Source organism: Melanaphis sacchari, unplaced genomic scaffold (genome assembly GCF_002803265.2).
Source record: "Melanaphis sacchari strain LSU unplaced genomic scaffold, SCAv2.0 Contig10_pilon_pilon, whole genome shotgun sequence".
In the NCBI taxonomy this organism is placed as follows: Eukaryota; Metazoa; Arthropoda; class Insecta; order Hemiptera; family Aphididae; genus Melanaphis; species Melanaphis sacchari.
This window is the reverse complement of record NW_020270420.1, coordinates 4,863,458-4,888,502: the sequence shown is the minus strand read 5'-3', so window position 1 is coordinate 4,888,502 and position 25,045 is coordinate 4,863,458. Positions and strand designations below refer to the sequence as shown.

At 23.4% G+C, this 25,045-nt stretch overlaps 1 protein-coding gene across 2 annotated transcripts in view; it reads right to left on the bottom strand.

Annotated features, from left to right (window-relative positions):
- Window positions 1–25,045, bottom strand: part of LOC112603605 (hemicentin-2-like) — a 289,646-nt gene that overhangs the window by 134,705 nt on the left and 129,896 nt on the right. For both annotated transcript variants that reach the window (XM_025352266.1, XM_025352265.1), the window contains exon 3: window positions 1,322–1,371. The gene's annotated coding sequence lies outside the window, so the exon portion shown is untranslated. The remainder of the gene's footprint in view (window positions 1–1,321; window positions 1,372–25,045) is intronic.

Below are 25,045 nucleotides of genomic sequence, written 5' to 3'. Positions count from 1 at the left end.
ACACACACACACACACACACACACACACACACACACACACACACACACAAGTATGCTCACACGTCTTGATCCAACCCGCTGCCTGGCTCAGGTTTTCGTTCTTTGTATGTATAATAATAATACATTATAGGAATGATTTCATTCAAGGCTCGTATCTCTGTAACTAATAATATAACCACGTAATTTTGTGATGTATGCATAGTAATAAACAATTTTTGACTCTTTTTGCTCCAAGAAGACACACACAGAATTTTTGTTCTGGTGGGGGTAGGGGGTAAACAAATTTACAATTTTTCCATTAATTTCATTTTCATAACATTGATAGCTTATAATAATAATTATTAATTTTATCGTTTTTTTAAATCAAAAGATATAGTCATCAACTGACCGACCTAACGCCAAGATATGAATCTAAAATATTTGTCACCAGATGTAAAACTTTATATTATTACTACGAATCTTACAATATAATCGAATTCGAAAAAAAAATCATTATTGTAGTATATTTGTGACAAATTAATATACTCTAGGTATAATAATGAATAATCAAGTACAAGAATATTTTATTGATTGAGTTAGTAGATCTTAGTGATAATACGCTTTCCCTGGGTGCTGGGTAAGTTATTAGCTCCATAACCGTTAAGCATTGATAAATATGTAGAAAACTTTTTTTTTTTTCTTGTTACTAGAAAATTATCATGAAAAATATTGTGATAAATAGAAACCTTTATTGATACATAATAAACACTTGAATTTGTAGTATCATTTGTTCGCCATTATACATGATTTAAAACTATAAAATTTTAAGGAATTAAGTCTTTAAACTATTCAACAGATCACTTCGTTTTTATAACTTTTGGATTATTAAATAAATTCAGGACGTACAATAAAAAAAAATAATTGTTTGTGTATGTGTTAATACAATATATGATGCGACACATTTAGTACAAAATTCGTTATTATTAAATTCCATCATACAAAATGATATGTGAGTGATAATATTAATTGAACAGTTTGATTGATCACGATCATTCAAAAAACTTGTGAAAAAAAAAAAAAAAAAACTATAACATATATTTCTAATATTTTATATAATAATATATATAAATAGGTGATGATTTAATTTATAAATTAGTAGATATAAGTTGCCGTTTAAAAATTTAAATTTTTAACTATTTAAAACAAACGAAGTAAGATTTAAATCAATATGTGATCGAGCAATCAACAATATTCAAATACTATAAATTTTACTTTAAAAATTACTTAAAAAAAAAAAAAATAATAATTAACTTTACCAAATTAAAATGTTATGATAACTTACCTACAGTATCAGATTAATGATTTTCTGCTGGTTTTAATTTTTAAATGTATCTGTAAAAAAAACAAAAAACATTAAATTTAAATTATTTTGCACATATAATTTGTGTACATTTTTAATCATTATTAATAATATAGTATATTATATTGTTAACAGAGTAATAAAATAATTTAAAATTTATAATGTCCGTAGTTTATTGACAATATATATTGTATAATATCAAAAACAGACATAAAAATAAATATAAAATTCATCTTTGCATTATTGCAATAGGATTAGCATATTTTTAGCGTTTCAGATTAGTTAGATCGTTTATCCGGATCGTCGTGGCAAGAGCCATATATTTTTGACACGTGAATAGAAGGAGGTGGTTGTAAATTATCCTTTCATGGATTAATGTTCGTAATATTATTTACCATTTTAAAATGCTTCCGAGCCGTTTGCTAAGGGATAACTCTGCCAACATAAAACCGTTAATAATCTACGTGGGCTAACTGTGCTTAAGGTTATGGATGGTTTTTTATGTTTTCCACAGAAAGAAACGCCTAGGGACTTCATTTTTAACTAATATATATATATATATATATATATATATGTGTGTATATATGTATAGAGAGAGAGAGAGAGAGAAACAAAGAACTTTTCAATAATTGAGTTTCCATTTATTATACAGGTGATTATTTCAATAAAATTTTATTTTACTATAACTTTGAAGTGTGCAAACCATTTTTTTTTTTTTTATCATTATTATTATTGTATAAACATAGTAATTTCGATTTATTTCCGATTTGAAAATTCATCCTTTTAGAGTATAAGAAATTTTAAACATTTATAAGTAACCGTGTATTGAGGTTCGATATTATATTTATTCAGACCTTATGTAACATAACATATAACATTAACACTTGTTTATCAATAACTGTTTAGGTCTCATCTAAAATCAAAATTAAAGAGTTTTTGCTATAGGAAGACAGATGTTGTTTAAAATAATTCAAACATAATAAACATTTTTATTAGCTAATTTATTGTGCAATAGAAAAATGCATATTCCTTATGAAACAAATTTTAAAGCAACGATAAGAAAAATACTCAATAAAAATCGATTATGTAATTCGATTATTTTAAATTTTATTATTATTTAAGATTAGCTCTTTTTATCTCTTATTTATATTGCATTCGTTTTTTTAAACTGATGCGTAAACTAATACAACTTAAAAGTAGTATATTATTACATATATAGACTGCAATTGATTATATAGTTTTCTCTCCGATTTTTAAGTAATTTATTAAAAGAGTATTAATAATTTGGAAATTTAAATATTAAAATGTATGACTTGTTCAATTATGTTGGTGGTAATTGAAAATGGAATAGTATGTTGGTCAAAGGTTAATATAATTTTAATAATTATCTTAAACAAGAAAATATGTGTACAATTTTTTTTTCATTTTATACAAATCTAAAATTTAATATATATAATTTATTTTTTTTAAATCGCTCTCAAAGAATAAAAAATTTTAATAAAAAATGACAAATTATTTTTTTTAAACGCTCCAACCAGAGTTAAAAGTAGGGTCACTTAGAAATTGAGAATCGAGTCTATGCGAATCCTGAAATGTCAATATACTTGAGTACTTTAACACGTTGACCGTTTTATTGTATTTTTCTTTTACCTTTTTTTTCATTTCTCCAATCGAAAAATAGAAGATCCTCTGAAAATAAAAGCTAAATATCCGGTCAATACGCGTCAATGGCTTAAAAAAAGCCGGTGTCATTGTTATTGCATTTCTGAATCCTCTCAGTAGGGAATTACTATACAGCTTTTTAAACTTTTTTCCCATGTTCGTTAAACCTTCAGTCGATTCGGTTCAATTCCTGCCGAATATTGTGTCCACATTTAGGGAGTAAACAGTTATAATAAATAAATAAAAACAATATCTTTTACTCAAATCTGACAATCAAAAAAAAAAAAAAAAATAATTTTGAAATACCCACAATACACTGTGTTATTGCATAATTTTATATTACTGCACGATTTATGAATGATTATTATAATTATTGCTATTTTACCTATACAATTTTTATAAAGTTAATAAGCAAAGTAATCCTATTATTACAGACTTATATAACTAAAATCGCATACAATAATTTATTATATGTGTAATTTGGATAATTAAAATTACCAATATTCATAGAAATCAATAAATAATACTTAAATTAATAAAATAATTAAGATTTATGTGCAAAGTAATGCCATGGTAAATAATAATCATGGTTAATTTTTAACCGTAAGTACACGGTTTTTTTCTTTGATAATATAATAATATCATAATTATACAATAATATTAAAATAATAATAATATGAAATATTATTTATAAAATAATATTAATATGAAATAATATGAAATTGGGATAATATTAATACTATCCCAATTTCACATCTTTAACATAATAACATAATATACCGATATAAATAGTTTATTTATAAATAATTTTTTAGATTTTTCACTTTTTCAATATATTATTTATTATTTTCGCCCATTTTACAAGCCCGTATTAAAATGTTATTAAGTTTAAAACTATCCTTTAATAGTTCTTGATAAATGTCGACTCAGGTTGTAACTTTTCGATCATATTCTTTAGTAAAGTGAAATATGAAATAATGTTTTTATACGATCAAATAAATTATGATTAACTAAATGGGTAAATAATTAAAATATGTAATACAAAAATGAAGATTTTGAAATAAATAATATTATAATTTTTACTAATATTAGTTTTAATATAAAAAAATAAGTTATAATTTTTTAAAAATTCTAAAGAATAATAATATATTAAATTCAATAAAAAAATGAACGTTTATATTTTATGACAAGTAAATCTACTATATTGTTTATGTTTTTTTATGGTTTTAAATATATTATGTAGTTTATATATATACTAAATTGAAAATTAAATATTACCCTACCTATATTATTGGTATTATTCATGAAAAGTTTTTCCTTAAATGTTAGACTTATTGTTATTTTTCGAAATTCATTCTTCTCTATTCTCAATAGAATCAAAGAATTTTCCAAATCGAATGTTCAAATAGGTTATATATTTAGGATAAAATGAAACAAAAATAAAAATTCGATAAAAGAAAAACATTCACTGCTGCCGTTAATACGTTACTTTTTTTTTTAATTTTATAAATCGATAGTAGTAATATTATTTTCGAAATGATCGTAGAACCGATTGAAAATGTTTTCAATGTCATTGAAACAAGAATTATAATATAGAAACTCATTGATCACTGCATCACCTTTATATTATCAATTTATCGAAATAGTGTTAATGATAATAATGCAATGGGTTGACAACGAACAATACAAACTTCGTATTATCATTGATATAGACTTCTACCGTGTACGATTGTGTTTTGTTTTGTCGCATATTACAACCAAGTCAACAATTATACTACTATTATATTATCTTCATAACCAACACTAGACGAATTCAGTTTATTGTGCTGCGATGACTGGTAAAAAGTTCAACGATGGATATTCCATGCATGGTTATATTATACGACACGGTATTACAATAATGGTTATAATATTATATCCTGCGGAAGGAAACATTATTGCTTGCATTCGTATGGATAAAACTAGGGTTGTTGTCACACGCGTTAGTGTGCTAGTGTCAACCGGGAAAACTGTGTAAACTTTTGTCGCGTTACGCCACAACCGGAAGTGGGTGACGGAAGCTGTTATTGCGCGTCTTTCGAACTCGCGTTCGACAAACCTTAGCTTCATACTATATGTGCTGATTTACCTAAACAAGAGGTAAAATATCATCTTACCGCACGTAACTCCAAACCACGCGTGTTATTGTTGTGTGCATAATATCATAAATATTTATTGCATTTAAAATAACGTGTAGATCATTTGCGCGCGTATAGTATTATTTTGTACACTCAAGACTTAATAACTCGAATCTCAAGGGGGAAAATAAGTTGTGCATTATTCAAAGGAAAAGACAAAACTTTGATTCATGAAGGTTTTCGGATTATCGAGATTCGATTTATCACGGTTCAATTAATATTAATAATAATACGTCACGCTTTGCTGATCACCACTTAACTATGGATTAGGTGTGGATTCCTGTAGGATATCACTTTGGATTTGGTTGTAGTGGAAGTAGTGAAGTATTGTTGTGAAAGGGAAGTGGCTTCAAGTTTTTTAAGTTCTAAGTTTGTACCATCATCAGTCTACTGCATCGCAAGGGTGGTTTCGTAAAATAGTGGTGAATCGAATATTATAGCATAACACAATTTCTGAGGGACTGTGGACCGTGCACATATATGAGTAGGTACATTAACAATTCATTTAGGTACGTCTACTTACTGATTTAATATAATATCATCATCATCATCATTGAATTCCTGAAGGCATTGAAGAGTTATTAAACAAAGCACTATATAATTTACAATTTATGTATTGAATATTCCTAAGTACTGTATAAGTGCGTTTTGGGTTTTTTCGCTTTAACGTTAATCATTTTCTCTTTTCGTCACGTAAATATCTTAAGGTTCGGAGGCAAAATATCTGATTTATGAACATTTCAAAAAAAAAAATACTTCAACTAAAGACGACAATTAAATATCAATTTTAATTGCATGTTATCATAATAACATTATTATTTCCGTAATGTTAATTAAATTCATGTGATTAGGTACTTACGTCAAGATTTTTTTTTTTTATCAATGTCCATTCAAAAGAAAAAGTCAAAATGATACTATATTATGAAAAGAAATAAAGTATTTTTCTAATTAAAATTTTGTTATACTGCAATGTAATCGTTGTTCTATGATATAATAAATTAATGAAAGCTATAAATATCAAAAATTATTTATGTTTAATAAATCAACAAGAAATGACATGTCACTGATAAAATATTATTTATTACAACTTAAACAGTTATTTTATGAAAAAACATGTAGTTAACATACGTATTTATTTGATAAATACTAAACAGTAATTTTAAAATAAAAAAATAAAAAAAGATAAAAAAAATACTTGTTAACTAAGCATAATGATAAAATAAACAACACAATATAATTATTATAAATCATAACTTAAATAATATATCCTCAACCATAAATTTAAACTTTAAACTTATATTTGAATTAAATCTAGTAACTTATTATAAATTTGAATTTACATTTAATTAAAAACGTTTTTAAAACAATATATTGTGTTATTTACTTCAAATACACATACTAGTTAGAAATTATTTAAACACGAATTTGCTCATGATTTATTATTTTTATTTAATACTTAAGGGTTAACAGAGAAAAAATCTGTACAATAAAGCCCAAGATATATTTCCGGAATACTTAAACCCATAGTATATAATTATTTTTTTTTTTCAAAAACCTTCGGTAATATCCATGCCAATTTTCAAAAATATGAAATCATAATTTATTTAAAAAAATATTTAAGTTAACACCATAACTGCTGCACTGGAAATAAATAAATAAGTTTACATTTATTAAAGAATAAAATTTAAAAGTCATTAACAGTAATAAAAATATTTTTATCCTTACAATAATAAATATTATGTGTATGTCTTATAATCTTTATTTTGACCAAATACGTTAAAATAATGTATACTAATATACAAAAAAAAGTGTTTAGTTTCAAATTTTTTCTTTATTTACAAATAATTTTTCGATTGAAGCAAGTTATATAACGTATTATCCGTTAAAAATTTAATAAATATATAATCACCTAATCAATGATGTAGAATAATATTGTAATTTATAATAGTATGAACTTATTTTATTTTATTTAAGTTGATCTTTCGACTAAAAACAAATAATTATTTTCGAATCATGAAAAACCTATTTGAATTTTAAGAGATTTATTTAAAATAATAATTTAAAATTGACAAGATTCTAACCCTAATGGAAACTTTAAAAATGTACAATTAAAAACCAATTATTAGTCTAATAGATAAAGTCCGTAAATAATAAAATATTTAATAGTTCTTATATATTAAAATTCAAAATATTACCGTATAAATGAATATTCAACTGTAACATATTATAATTATAATAATGCCATTATATTATAATTATTGTCTTATACTTAATATATTTTTATTATCAAATTTTGTTAAAATGAAACAACCACATATTTTCGAATATATTTAAATAGCTTATATTTAATAATAGCTTAGGATATTTATTTTAATATCAATGTAGTTAAGATGTTAAGTCAATCTAATATTAACCAACGAGTTAATGATTTAAAGTATATATATATATATATATATTTAGAGTTTTGGTGTTAATGATTGATAGATAAAATATCAAATATTTTTGATCACCAGTAACAATCAAAAGTTATTCTATTTATTATTATGTAACATTTTAAATAAGAAAATAATAAATATTAAGTTTAAAAACTTTTTTTTTACCTTATCTGATTGTATTAATATGCATAGAATGTTTTAGAAAATATTATTCAAATATAAAAAAAAAAAAAAATTATGATTGAAATTCAAGTAAATAAATTAAATAATATACTATTAAAATGAAATATGAAATTTTACTCATGATAAGTGAACAGTAAGTACACACACACACAAAAAAAAAATAAATAAATGACAGCTAGGGAACATATATTATGAAGATATTTACAATCATTAATATTTAACGATTGACATAAGTTGTTACGATTATCCAATTAAAGTCAATTATTTTTTTTATTCAGTTAATCAAGTTTTAAATTAAAAAAAATTAAGAATTATTTTATTTAATATTATTAATAATACATTGGGTGGTAAATATATCATTATATGCCATTGCGTGATTTAACTTGTGCTTCTAATAAAATTAAAGTGGATACTGGATGTACTATTTATTTGTTTAATTATAATGCAATGTTCAATGATTGAGCAACCATGCGTTGGAATTTTCTATATCATGCATTGTTCTTTATTATTTAGAAAATAACAATTAATCACCCACATACGTAAAACATACGAAGAAACTATTCGACCAATAAATGCGACTGGACTCTTCGAATATGCGGAGACGGCGAAAGCTTGGTATTAACGTAGTTGTTTTATTTGTGTCGTTAGCCGCTCGTGGTTGGGTTAATCCGGCGTACGAAATCGTATATTTTACGGTTTGAGAAGTATATAACGAGCATAGGAAGTGTTTTATAGCTACGGCTACTATACTATACTAGGTACTATATGATATACCGCTTGCCTCCAACGTGGAGGAAAAGTCCCGCCATCCCCTCCATCCAGACAAACGTACAAACACACACACACACACACACACACACACACACACACACACACAAATGTTATATGGATATAACATGCGTGAGTGTATATGTGTGTGTGTGTGTCATGTGTATTCGACGATCGGTGTACTGGGGGTGTCTGCTCCTGACGCCAGTACGCCGTTGGTTATTAATTTGCCGGAAAGGTCTCTCCTTCTCTCTTCCTCTTGTTACCACTATCGACAAACTGCACACGTACACACATGTACATATACACACTCATTAGGACCTGTTTTATCAATATATTCTATATAATCCCGGATTTCTCGGACCTACACATAAGTGCCTTGTCATGCTGTCACACCCAAACAAGCTTAAGGTTGATTGGACCTCTGTATACCATGTCGATTTATGTCTAAGAAGTAAGGTCTAACAGGCAATTTTTCATCTGATCATTTCTGCCGTGTATGCTAATGGTTGGGGATGAAAGAGAAATACTATTTTAACGTTGTCTACACCCGCAGGATAAACCACTGTTATTTCAATAAAAACAACATTAAACAATTTTTACGCCTGTTCCTAGGAAAATAAATTGTTTCAATTATTTTTATATCACTCACACATATATAGACAATTTTTCCTGTATTTATTTATCATGAACATATTATTGTGTATTATACATTATGCTATGTAATTAGAATTTTTCCTGTTTTTTAAACATTTAGTTTATTCAGGTTAAAGTAACAATATTATTTTAGTAATAAACGTTAATAAATTATCGTTGATGATTTTACAAATATTTTTCCTGCTTATTCAGCGTTTTTTTTTTTATATATAAAAACTGTATCAAATATTTTCTCTTCACGTATATAATTATTTGGTTGTCAAATAATAAAGTCTTTATTTGGACAAGCAATAGGGAATTTTCAACTTAATATAATATTTAAAAATTAAAAATAAAGACATATAAAGGGAACCTCTAAATAACGAATATTCTCGGACACTAAAATTTCTTTCACTATTCGGTGGGGATAAACTTTGAAATTCATAAAAGGTAAATATATAAAAGGAAAAAAAATGTGTGTTATTTACTTTAATATTAATTTATATTATTATTTAATATTATAATGATATAATTGTTTTAATATTTTAACAATAGATATTTTTTGTAAATATACATGAATACAAAAAAAGAAATGCATGCACATATAAATACAATTTGAAATTAAAATAAATAAACGAGTTATAAAAATACTCAGTTTTTGAACGATTTTATGTCATTGTACTAGCGTAAGTACGTTTTTCTGCCGTAATTTTATCATTATTATCAAATTTAATTTTTAAAAATGTCTAATATTTGGAGGTTTTCCTATAAAAAAAAAGTAGTTAAATTACCACCCTCTCTAAAAAACGTCTGATATTAGAAAGTGACCGTATGAAATATAATTGCAAAATTTAAATATAAAATAAATTTAAATTAATTATACATCCATTACTAAAATCAAAACTTATTCTATACCATATACGCCAGCATAATAAATAATAATATATGACTATACATAGTAATTCATCAAACGTAAGGCACTAGCTATGAGAATCTTGGTCGTAAGATTTTTTTATGTGTTGAGAATTTTTATTTTTTATAATACTTACTTAGAATAAGCGTATCAATTAGTTATTCACCAAAAATGTCATAATAAAAAGAGAACGAAGAATCGATATTTTTAGTTGATGAAAAACTAAAAATAAAAATAACTTAAAGAAATAAAGAATCAAAAACAATTCTACTCAAAAATATTTTCTATACAAATTATAATTTGGTATTCTGTAATGATTAAAAATTTCCGAATAAAATATCTATTCATTATAGATTAGATCTAATTTAAAGAAAAATAAATAGATTGTAAATGTAACTTGTGACTGCATAAATACAATTTATGAAAGCAAACAAAAATAATTTTATGCCCATAAATTAAATAGCTCAAAAAGTTAAAATATTTTTAAAATAATCATAAATAGGAAACGGCTATTTAAACATTTGGTAAAAACATTTAAACTTTTTGGTTCATCATTATGTTACATCAAACAAAAAACAAAATTGATTTCATAAAAAACTGAACAAATTCCTATTTTTCCTTATTATTATTTTATTTTTTTTTTTTTTGCTTTTCCTAATTATAAAAAAAAAAATGTTAGGAATTAATTATTCTGAACAGTTAAAAGTATAAAATTGACCCAATTTTCTACTAAAAGCCTCCCTCGTTGTATTGACTACTTATTGTGCACACATTTACATAATAATTATAAAAAATACACAGTTTTATAAAATCAATAAATTCATCGTTTCGTTCAGAATTTAAAAAAAAAAAAAAAATTCTGTTAAAAATTTACGTAAAAAAACAGAAAATTATAAATATATATACCTACCGTTTTAAAAATAAGTGTTTCATGAGCTGTATTATCGTGAAAAGGTAGGACGGATGAAACAAATAGTTCAAATTAATAACAAAATATATATTATATATTATATTATATAATATTTTAACAAAATTAATAACTAATTATCGATCACCTGCATTGCTTAAAATATAGAAATCATGCAAAAATTACAGAAATTACCATGATATTTTTTGTCTCTCTTTTAGGAAAATAATGTACTCATTTTTATATTAAACTTCTTGTTTAGAAATATAATAATATATACACACCAATCGTTTTCCCTGTTTTGTATGTTTATGCTAAGGGACATTTTAGGTTTAACACTATACCCAACCACAATAATACGTTATTTGAATACACTACAAAAAACCATTATTTTGTGTTCGGGACCGCTAAAGGTGGTTTCGACACATAAACAGTTGACCCTAATAATAGTGGTTTTCTTGCTCCTATGTTTTTCACCGGGTCTATTCGTATTATCCCTACCGTTTTCCCATTTCATTCGTCTCTTGCACTCACTGTCTCTGCAGGGTCCTATTCTCATTCTCATTGTTTTCCAGTATATTTACGTTTTTTTTTTATTTTTATTATTTTTTTTTACGTTCTTCCTACATTTTGGAATATTATTATTATAACTATTATTTTTATTACTATTATCGTTATTTAGGCTACTGGTCAAACTGCAACTACGAGTCATATGAATAATACATTGTACAAGGAATACCATTACCGCCAAACTGATAAAAAGAAGACGATACGATACTCGTTCTCCGTATCTCATAATATTATTGATATGTTCACAGACATTTACTGGTTGGTATACGTGGGCTCAATCAAACCAATCATACTAGATAGACACATTGATGTGAATTTCGATAGAAGATTTATATTATTTTTGATCCCATGTTATTAATGTGTAATACACAGTAAGTACCAAAAATCAGAAAATGTATGTAAGGTATCAAATTTATTATGTTTACAAATATTTATAATATATAATAATGTACTTATATGATGTTTATGTGCCATGGAATCGATTAAATATGAGTTAAATTTTTTATTTTTATTTGATTGGAAATCGGTAGTAGAAAATAAACACCAACTTAGTGTGTACAAAATACATTCTGAATGTATTACTATGTAATATTATAATATGTTATATGTGCTTCATAAACTTTTACTTTAGTTCAGTAACTGATACCAATATTAAACTTTATCCGAGTAATATTTTGTAAAACATTTCCAGGAATAAGCATATAATAAACGTTTATATGTTTTTACTTAAAATGTAAAGAAATAATTTACAAAACTAATATTTGTATATTTTAATTACATATTACCTTAATATAAATTATACTCTAGAAGATATTTTAAATTAAATAATTTTGTGATTGAAAGTAAATCAAATCAGCAACGTTTAATTTTTCAAGTTTTCATTGTTCATAATTTGATGATAACGTGAATAATCATACTTTAATTGATTCACATAAACATATTACAATATGATGTATGATTATAGCATCTTGATTTATTTTTATTTATGAGTTGAAACAGTATCAAGTTTGGCCAGCGAATACAATACAATTTTATCTTTATTATTTAACTATTAAAACGTTAAAATTAATTAAATTTATCTTAACTCTAAACATGTTAAAATGAGTTATAATTATACAAAAAATCTTAACTTAAAATACGTTATAAATGTGCTATCAATTTAATAAAATAGTAAAACATATATGATTTTGATATAACTAAATTTTTAATATTATTAAGATAAGAACAGTATTAATTATTAATGTTTCAGTTATACTCCAAATGTAATGTGATAAATCTGCCAATTACATTTCTAACGCGCTTAATTATTTAATAATTCCAAGACTATTTTTAAGTTTGATCGTTAAAAAACATAATATTGAAATATCACAAAAACCCTTACTGTGCTCAATATCAGATATTTACAATAATTGTTTTCACTAATAAATCACTGACATTTCCAAATTAATGGTGCATTTTTTTCGAAGATCATTGCACATCCCTACTATATCTAAGCAGTGTCGTAAGTATAAGATATTTTAGGTTTTAATAACATTTTTGTATTTATAAATTTAATGTGAACAATCATAATATTATATACGTTTCAATGCTACTGAATTACTCGTCAACGGTGTTCGCGTGACACAGAACACAATGGCCTTTTATAGCCTACCTAAACGGCCAGTGTATCATTTTTACAAGTTGGTTGGCTGTCTTCTGGATCTAGGATTTACCATTTACCGTCAACCATATAAAATTGAGTATATTATGATATAATTGAATTAACTCTCGAAAATCTCTGCCGGATTTGATGTCGTATAACAAAATAATACTATAAAAGTGTAGAAATATATAGAAAATGAGAATAATATTATAAATACATAATTTTGTTTCGCCGTCAAGAAAAAATATAGGGTTAATTATATTATTGTTTATTTATTCATTTTTTTTTTTTTTTTTAAGATACAAGCAACGCGACGTCATTACACTTTATTTACATATAAATATTATTTTACTATACGCGGAATTCATACATCTATAAGCCCCACCCCCGAAACATGCACTTGTTCCTAGGGTTTTTATTTGTTTTATAATATTGTAATCCAAAGGGATTGGTTGACATGCAACCGAAAGGCATTTCCCGCGGGATTAAACAAAATTAATTTATTTTGTGCACATGCGATTTCCCACGATGAAAAAAAATAATGATAAAAAATAAAAAGAGCGCTTAAATAGACACCAAAAAATCACCCTTTGTTTTTTTTTTTTTTTTGTAAGTATATAATATATATGCTGCTAAACTATCACTAGACTAGAATAACATGAATGATTGTATTTAAAAAACAATTTTTAATCATCATTATTGTTATTGTTATAATTATTATCATTATTTAAAATCTCATTACTTGTTGATCTTTTGTCTCGCCCGCCTCTCATGCGCAACCACAACTCACATTACACTGTACACTAGTCGTAAATCTAGAATTTGGTAAAATGCCACTAACTCAGCACAATGTCCCATAGGAAATCAAGCAGCCACAAAGAATAAACAACATTGTTTCGACGGAGGCGTAAGTTTTCAAATCGTAAATTACGGAGTAGAAGGTTGTATTTCATCGGTTACTCGAAGCGCCGACAGCAGATTTCAAAATTTAGAATATCCAAATTGTTATAATATATTATACATTTGTTTTTAATAATAATGAATAAACCCTAAGCTTTTGGTACCTTTGTAATTTATTGAATAGAATAATAAATTATTTTTGTTTGACTAAACTGAAGTTTTATTTAACAAATACAATATTTCAATGCTATTATTGTATTTTTTTTTTTACGTGAAAACACAAGATATAATATATATCAAAAAATAAAATTGCCATTAATTTATAAATATTTAAATACAATTTCCTTCTATCCTATATTTTAAGCTATTTTTTTACAAGTTGCTTCACAGTGTAATTTTAAAGTGTTTAAAGAACTCAAAAAAAGAATACTAGGTATTTGATAGTTTTCATTAGTTTTTTTAGTAAGTTAAATTAAATTACCTAATTATATTGTGGTTAAAATTCATAAAAATTATAGAGTAAAATAAACAGTTTTAATAGCTATGTACCAAAAAAAATTTTCACGAAGTATACTTAGCGATATTGACTATAGATTGTTTACGCCTAGAATCGTTTTTTGTACACAATAATATATTATTAATTTCAAATTTAACACACCCTTAATAAAAAATAAAGGTTCTTACTTACTACAAATTCCTACTTTTCGTTAATGATCTCAAGTTATTTTTCAATGTAAATCTGGTTAATGAGTGTCAACTCTGAAAGTAAATCTTAAAACTCTGGTCTCCTTGACCAACATCGTGGGATTTTAATTTAGTATGAAAAAATTCCACACTATGTCGTTTTACAAGACGTTTAATCCCATAAATTATGTTTATGTTATTTATTACACCCCATTAAACTCTGCCAGTAATATTGTTTTAAATTTTGGAGGCACTTTTGATCTTGAGCTTTATTCTTGTGCGTATATTGAGACGACGTGTTGTAAAACACTAAAAATGATTGGATATGTTAAACGGATATGTAGCGAGTTAAAATTGATTAATTCTTTAAAATAATTATATTGTGCTATTTTTTGGGGATTCATATAGTTTGTTGCAAAAGTTAGTTTGAATAAGTTTTGCTGCACTTTAAAAATTAAATATGTTCTTATGACTATTTCGCAGTATTGAATGCACTTAACTTGCGCTCAAGGTTAACTTAATATATATATATATATATATAGTAACTTAATATAGAATTCCTTCTTAAAGTAATTAATAATACTTATGACTCTTCTCAACATATATCTACCATACATTTTAAGGTTCCTTATTTTAATTTGCATTCTATATATATCCTCTTCATGTTCCTAGATTCACCACTATCTACTTACGTGACAATCCAATAGATAGGATAATGCAATTTTCCAACAAAAATCTATCCCTCCTTAATTTAAGTTAAAAATATAACAACAATCTGTTAGTGATTTATACGATGTCAAATTTGTCCTTAGCTAGTAGTGTAATAAAATAAATAAAATAGTGCCCCTCTCGACGCCTAATGTACATCAAAGCGGTACTCACTTATCTACCTTTATGTTTTCATTACATCATAATTTTCTAAATGTTTTGTTTTTTGAAATTTAACGTTATTTTTTTAAATATTTTATATATTATACTTATTTTATTGATATAAAATATAAACAATATAAATTTAAAAACTAAATAATTTTTTGTGACCGTTCATAATTATTATACTAAACTAAAATATAGATATTACTACGTAATATATTTGTGTTGAAATTATATTTTTTAAATTTTTATAAGAATATGTAAAACAATATATCATAACTAAGGGAATAAAACACTAAAATTAATGACTGAAATTAAAAAATATAAATAAAAAGTTAAGCATACTATCTAAAGATGTCATCCTGTATAATTCGGAAAGTTAGAGCACACATCAATCATCACACTTATCTCTAGTTTTTTTTTAATTTTTATCATAAACTTTTCAGCATTTATATTTGTAAAAATTTAATTTAAAACCTATGACATTCCGCTGAAAACTCATGCTGCACGAAAAGAAACCATAAAACTTGTCCAAATTGTATCATTATAATTTCAACATAATATTATATAACATCAGTTATAGATTATTTTATTGTGAAAAAGAGAGTAATGACAAACTATTTTAGTAATAATAACTTGATAAACTTTTTTAATATCATACAAAATTTGTCCATTTATTTATTCTTTTTTTTTTTTTTTTTGTTCAAAAGAATAAACAATTTTGACAATAACACTGCCATATGCTTCGTTATGACCGTGGCATCAATCACATAATATATTTTACCTTTTAATATTAAAGTTATAACAAACAATATAAAATATTTATGGTAGATAATATGCTAACTTAAAATAAAAAGAAAGGAATTTACTACCAAATCATGTAGGTCTCGAGTGCACTTCGTCATTGAATAATTCATTGTAATGGATGTGTTGAATTTGAATTTTATGATAAATCATTACATACGAAAAACCATTTTAAGCAAAGATGGTTTTTTAGCCTAAATATAACAAACTTTATTAATTTATAATATATTTAGATAGCTACTATACATTAATTTTAGTATTGGTGTAATATTCTATAATACAGTAGATTGAATACATTTTGGCTGATCATATTGAATTTTAAAATATAAATATATCACAATATACAGTAATATTATAATTTTGATTTCTTATAATAGCTAACAAGGTATAATTTTCCATCAAAAAAAAATTTAAAGCTGAAAATTTAATATCGTAGTATTTTTTTTCTTATATATAATGTGTATACAATATACACACTGATACACAAAACACATTTAATATTCAGTATTAAAACTAATATATTCGTAAACCCGATACAATATTATGTATTTTTTTACTCAAAATCTAAAAAAAAATAATAACACTGTCGAAAATCCATTTACATTTTGATTTAAGCTATTATAAAATTTAAAACAATTAATATTAGTCAAAAGATAATTTAGCTTGCTTTATCTATTTATACTACAGCGTTTCTAAAACTTTCATCATTCATTTACTCATTGATCAATCACTACTTCATTACGTATCTTAAAGGTTTGGAGATACTCGCTATATTATACTTTTTAAAATATAATTCACTTATATATCACTTATATATAGTTAAAAACTAATTTTTGTCCTCATAATTACTAAATTATAAAATATTTTATTAAAATCAAACAATTTCAATTATATTTAATTTTTCTACCTTATTTCACGTACCACCAGTTGTAAAACGTTTTACTAATATAATTAATTAAAACATAAATTGTATGCTTAATTCTCAATTGCTTACATCATTAGAAATCATCACTGAACATAACATTTCACTTATTACTGTTGAATGTTAAAGCAACTTTTTTTAATTTCTCTTAATGAAAAATTGGGTAAACTTAGAAAATATTACAAGCAATACCCTTAACATATTACAGTTATCACTCGATAATTCGAAATTCAGGGGACCAAGTTAAAAATTCGATGTATAGAGGTTTTTGATTTACCGAGTGTTTGAATAATTGAGGGACAATAATTAATTCGAATTAAAGAGAGGTGAAAAATTATTGTATGTAAGTACATATTACATTTATTTTGACATCTATTTATTATACAAAATATACATACATACATATTATTATATTTTACATATTAAAGAAATCTGTTATTTTTTTTGTGATAAATTGCAGGCCAGTGGCCACAATTTTGTTCATAACGTTGTCTAACTTATTGATAGCATTGAAAATTGTATCGTATCTTTTTTCGTTCATTTCAGATTACTAAAAAAATTGACGTAATCCTGACAAAAGTTTAGATTAGGTAGGTAAGGTACGATAACGTTTATCAACTACGATAATATTAAACCACTAACGTTATAACTTATCAGTTTCATTACGATTATGTCAAATAGATCGTACGTTATCTTCATATGTATGTACATTGTACATGCATATGAACTTACATATAATCGCGTTTAAGGAAATTCGAATTATAGAGGTTTATGGAATACAAATTCAAATTGTAGAATGTGTCCCACCGTCAGACATTTCGAATTATCGAGGGGGCCGGAATACATGCATTTTCTTCTAATTATAGAGGTTTTCTCAGGGGACTTAGTTAGTTCGATTTATGGAGTTTTTCGAATTATCGAGGTTCGAATTAACGAGTGACGACTGTATATATATTTTGGATTTTCTAATTATAATTTAACACAATATTTTGAAAAATTATACAATAATAAGGATGTATTTAATGCATTTTGAAGTTTTCTTTATTATTATATAATATTTTTCTAAATCACTTGATAACCAATACTAGGAACTTTCAAAATAAAAATTTCTTAGATATAATATTTTTTGTATTTTCTTAGTTACAAGATTTAACTTTTTATTCAAAAGAAGCTATAAAATTGTATTTAATACTAAATTTAAATGCAATTTTTTCAATATTTAACATTCCGAAAGTATTTTACAACAATAGAGATTTAATTTTAAAATTGGTTTTAAAAAATATAAATAAAAATAAAATAAAAGATTTTAGTTTTTTTATCGTCTAGTATTATTTATTATTAATTATTTTTATAATTTAAACATTCCATCTCTCCAAGCATAACAGTTACTAAGTTTATAGAAACAAGGTTATTATATCTATTTTCACACTGCCTTTTTCATCACAAAAACCACCTTGATTTCATAATTTCTTGATATAAAAATTGTCGTTTTGAATTCAACTAATCCAAATCACTATGCACTACATTTAATCTTTCCATTCCTTCTTGTCATGTGGTATTTCTAAATAGTATTAAAATTCTACGTCTCAATTGACGTAGATCTTGTTATTAATTGACAGTTCATTTAATCATACCACATAAAAATCAAAAGAACTAAAAGGTTTTTTTTAAATGCACACCTCAGTGTTATTTAAAACTCTGATGATCAACAACAAAAACACTAAATTTAATAAAAAAAAACTTCTAATATATACCTAAGTTTCTGTTTAAAAAAAAAAAAAATGTGGAGTTTTAGTCTTTAGCTCTAAGGTGGTACAAAAAAAATCAAACACAGGCAAAATTCAAAACTCCTTTAATAATATCATTCGTAAAATTACCAATTCTCTAATCTAAATCTCAAACTTAACATTTCACACTGATCTAAAAATCAAAACAATTGAATAAAGAAGCAATAACCTTTTACAAAAGATTCCGTTCCAAACTTCCGTCTCATATCAATCATCTGGATATCTAACTTTGCCACTCTCAAAATTACTAGGAATCCCATAAGAATGCTCAAAAGGAACTAGTGTCATGACCTATTTAATGATTTTAATGGTTAAAAATTTAAATTACCAAAAAAAAATAAAATTAAATAAAAATAACAAGAATTGTGTTACCAGTAAAGAGTAGATGACTTTTTCTATTTATTACTTATGTAAAAAAATAGATTCTGTTATTACATATTCTTATTTTTTCTCAAGGAACAGATTACATATATATATATATATATACCATTAAATAAATAAATAAAAAAAAATCATTTAAAATATCCCAAACATTGTATTTTGATGAATAAAAAAGTAATGAATTCACTAAACAGCATAAAAACAAATTGAAACAAGTGAATATATTATTATTATAATTTTATATTATAAGAATTATTAAAAATATATTAGGTAATAAATTCAAATTTAAATAAATTTGCGAATTAAAAAAAGTACTAACAGATTAACGAAATTAATAATTTCTCCAATATGATAAAAATATCTGTAACTCAAAGACTTTAAGTTCAGTAAATTATTAACTCTATCGTTATTTGTCTTTTTTATAAGCATTTCAAGTTTAAATTTTTACAATATAGGATATTACTTCTGAAACAGTTTTGATATTTTGTTATATTTCCAATAAAAATTAATAGTAAATAATTAGAATTTTTACCAAATGTGTATATAACATTTTCAAAATATTTTAACACTTTTTCAGATATTAATAGACATGATAAATGTCCATTATTTTTTAATTTTACTTTTGTAATTGGTGAAAAAAAAATTTTTTTTACTGAAATAATTTGTCAAAATTCTTTAAAATGGATACAAAATTTCACATAATATTAAGTTGTTATTTTATCTACATAAAAATATTGAAAAATTCGAATATATACAAGTAAGCTCATTTTTTTTTAGTACTTAAGTATTGAGAAAATATATTATTATGATAATAAAATACTAAGAATATAATAATGCATCTTTTTTCAGAAAAAATTACATTGACCTACTACTAAAATTAAAATAAACGACTTTAAAAACTATTAAAGAACACCATTTTATAGAATATACTTAGTGATAAAAGTGTAGACTAATAGTTCGTCTCCAGTCGAAATCATTTTTTGTATACAATGATAAATAACCACCTATAATAGTAACCCACTCGATACCTAATGTACAGCAAAGCGGGAACCGCATGTTTACCAAATTTATTTTGTTTAAGTCATTAATTTAAATTATTATAAAAAAAAAAAATATATACATTTAAAATATTGAAAGATACTTTTATTCACTTTTCTTGCGTATAATTTATATTTAACGAGATACAAAAAAAAAAAAAATGTATATTAAATTAAAATAATACTTTCTATAACTATTAATAAAATAAATAAACAAAAAAAAAAAAACATTCCTTAATAAAACAATACTAATAAAAATTATTATTTATTAAAGTTAATTTTAGGTTAGTCGATTTTTAAAAACATGTCAAGCTCAAATTTTCTTTAAATGCTAAACTAGGTCAATAGTTATGCTATTATTAAATTATTTGAAATGGGTGAGATTGAAATTTTCTATGTAAATGTATTTTAAATTTTATTTACGTAATTAATTTCTACCCAAGAATTCAACCCTTCTATAATATATAACTTAATATTTATATTCATTATTCACATAAAACATAATCATTTTATAATAAGTAGTTATGCTTTTATTTATTTTTATTTTTATTTTTTTTTGATAAAAACAATTATATTATACAAAATATATTTAGTAAAGTTGGGAAAAAATCACTTATCGCAATAGTAGAATTAATTATTGATTGATAACTGAAAATTACAGAAAACAATTCAACTTTATGAATTCAAATTAATTCGAAATTAAATTTTTCACACGTTGATGTTCAGTTTTATATAATTTAAAATCTCTATATAACTTTTATATAATATATTTTGTGTTTAATATTAATTTTATACTATTTTTATATTAGAAAAAAATATAAATGAGTTATGATTAATTAATAGATTCTGTAAATATTGTGATAATATAGTTCTAAAATAATTACAATAAAAATTTGTTATCACATTGTAATTAAAAAAATTATAAATGTATTATTCTTAACCGTTTAGACACTATAAGTAATTTTATTTGATGGCATGATATTTTACTATTTATAAAAATAAAAACGCTTAGGATTCTATTGTAACATTTTATTTTATTGTTACTTAATCAAATATTATTCAATTATTCAACTCATCTTATACTCAAACCAACAATTTATAATATTTTATCGTTTCAAATCACGCAAATAAAGTATATGTTTTAAGATTAAATCTATCAAAATAATATTACCTAGTACTATAAAGAAAGTTATATTAAATCAAAATATCATACAACGTTCAAATAACATTCATATTATTATGTACGAATATTTTTTATTGTTTATTTTACTGATATTAATTTAAATATAATTGTATAATAAAATATTTATATAGGTACAGAGAATTTACCAAGCCTATATCCATACTAAATTATCCATTAAAAATGCCTTCATTATATTTCTTGTTTTTTTTTTTTTTTTGTAATTTTTAAGTATATATTCTTAAAATCCATAATAGTATCGGATACTTTTATGATTATAATATTTATAAAAATTACTATGGTAGTTTTTTTATTATTATTGTTATTCAAATCAAACAAGGTTCACTTCATATTGTTAAGCACGTTTTTTTTTGAACAATTATAATAATAATTACTTAATATATAATTGAATTAGTAGTTTTTTTTTATTAAACTATATTTTATAAAAATACAATCCTTAATAATAGTTTCACAATAAATATACAGTATTTTTTTTAATTTTCAGTTTTGTACTTATTAGTTAAGTTATTTAAAAATCTTTATAAATATCAAATGCTAATAAAATCAATAATTTTTTACAAGAATTTTCAAATTATCATAGTTTTAAATATTATTAAATCTATTTAATAATACATTAATATATAAACATAAACTATTCAATAACCAAGTTCAAATATCACTTGATATGTTACAAATAATTTAAATATAATCTGCTTAAAAATACACTTTGTGGCGATTTTACTATTTCCTTCTAGATAAAAAGATAAAAATGTATTGAATTATTGTACATTTCTTAGAAATAAAACATTTATAATTTATTTTATTGGAAAATATTTATAATCTGTACGATTATTCAATTAGTTAATGATTTAATGGCTTAAATACAAATTGAGAGCAAAGAATTATCACAAACGACACCTAACAATTAACTTATGTTCATTCGTTGAAGAAAATAAAAATAATAACCGCATAAAATTAAACTCAACATGCATGAATCTGTTAAAGATTTCTACTATTACTTGTGACATATAATCATTATATTTTTATTAAAATAAAAGTAAATACAGATATTATATTAATTTATTTTTCATAATTTTTTATCTTTGTATTGAACCATATTATTTTTAAAAAAAACAGCATAAATTAAAATATTTTTATCTATACTACTTGATCGTTAAAATAAATCAATCTTATATATTATAATTTATTTTATTGATTTTAATTTTGGGTAAGTTAATTAATACGCAAATTTAATTCGTTGTTTTCACTATAAAATATTCAGAAATCTAATTGTTGATGCAAAATATACATATGCATATTAATAATTTTAATATACATTTAAATAATATGTATAATATAATATACAATGAATACAAATAAATGATTAATGAATAAGATTATTTATATAATTAATTTAAAAATAAAAAATATTGTAGTGAAATATCTATAGTTAACATCTAAAATAACTTAGTTTCAAAAGTTCTAGGTTAACACATAACTTTGTCGTCATAATACCTTACTACACTAAATTGCATGCTATAAATATAACATTTTGTCGTATTTAAATACTTAAAGCTCATTTATTATCTACAAACAGCCAAAATTTAACACTAATGGAAAATATTTTGTTAAAGGTGGATTTTACATAAGTGAGAAAATCTTATCAACCCTGCTTTTGATCGAACAGAAATACTATTAAATATTTAGAAAATAAAGAATTGATCACATTCTTGCAAAACATATGCCATATTACTTATGCGGTTCAAAGCTTGCTTAAAATCAATGCAACATAAAAATAGGATTTAGACACTTTCACATCGTGGTACAAATATTAAATTAAATTGTACACGTTAAAGAACATTCAATATTATTTATGAGAAAAAATACTACTAAAATACTGAAATATATTAAATTGTCTAGAATTATATTAATAATATACTGAGTAATACAACTGAAAGTATAAAATATTTTAATGGTTTTATATTTACGACAGCTTTTTTTGTGTAATTTTATTGTGGTGAGGTCAAGCTATAGAAATTATAAAAATACTATGTTCATTAAGGAAATAAAATTGTACCTACTATTATGACTTATACATACCAGACAATATCTGTTTATATAATTGTCAGTGAGTTATCTCAAACATGAAAAGTCTTTTTTTTTTTTAGTTAATATAAAAAATCTACAAGTATATAGATATATTGCAATTCTATTAAATTAAGTAACATAATTTACCAATTCAATAGACAAAAATTAAAAAAATCACGGGAAATATAAACAAAATATTCTGTTTCATATTTGTGAACTTTATAGGCCATAGAGTATATTTTGAAGGTTAGGTTTCAAAAATTCTACACTGAAAATAAATTTAAATATGTCATATTATATTGTAAATACATTATATCATATAAATTTGAAATAATAAACAAAATAGTGGTCTTTTTCAATAATGGATTATATTTAAAAAATATATAATACCATACAGAAATATATAAGACTAACATGGGGAATAATTCACTACCATTGAAACTGTAATGACTACTTAGTAGTGAAGATAAATTCTAAGCAAAATCAATTACTCAATATATATGCTATGTAAATAATACTAAAAAATACTTAAGTTTCTGAAATAAAATATTTTAAAATTGAATCATTCAGATATCAAAAAGTAATGCAAGAATATTTTTTACTTAGTAATACTTAATAGGTTATTTTTTTTTTTATAAACAAGATGAATAGGCTAATTGAAGAAAATATATACATTGGAGATTCTGAAAATGATTTGGTAAATATATGATGATGTCTTGCAATAAAGAAATACACGTTCACAAATAAATACATATTTTTAAATGATATAGAGATGTATTATTTATTTTGAATATAAATAAAAGTCACATTATTTTAAGTTGATTTAAATAGAGTAATATGTGATTTTAAATATAATACTCTAAAAATCGATGCATAAAAGTTGCCTCCCAAAATATACGAATTTCCTTCTAATTTTATCGTTGATAAAAAAGTTAATGTATACTATTTGCTTCAAATGTCCAAGTAGATAATTCATAAATATATATGAGTTGCCTCTCAAGAATTTTCTCACTAATTGCTTTTCGTAGGTATAGAATTAATTAGTAGTTCGTAAACTGAGAATAAAACATCTATATACATGATAAAATTATATTTATTTAAAAATATTTAATTTTTTTTATATTTTATAATGTTTAATTATTATTAGAAATATTAGTTTT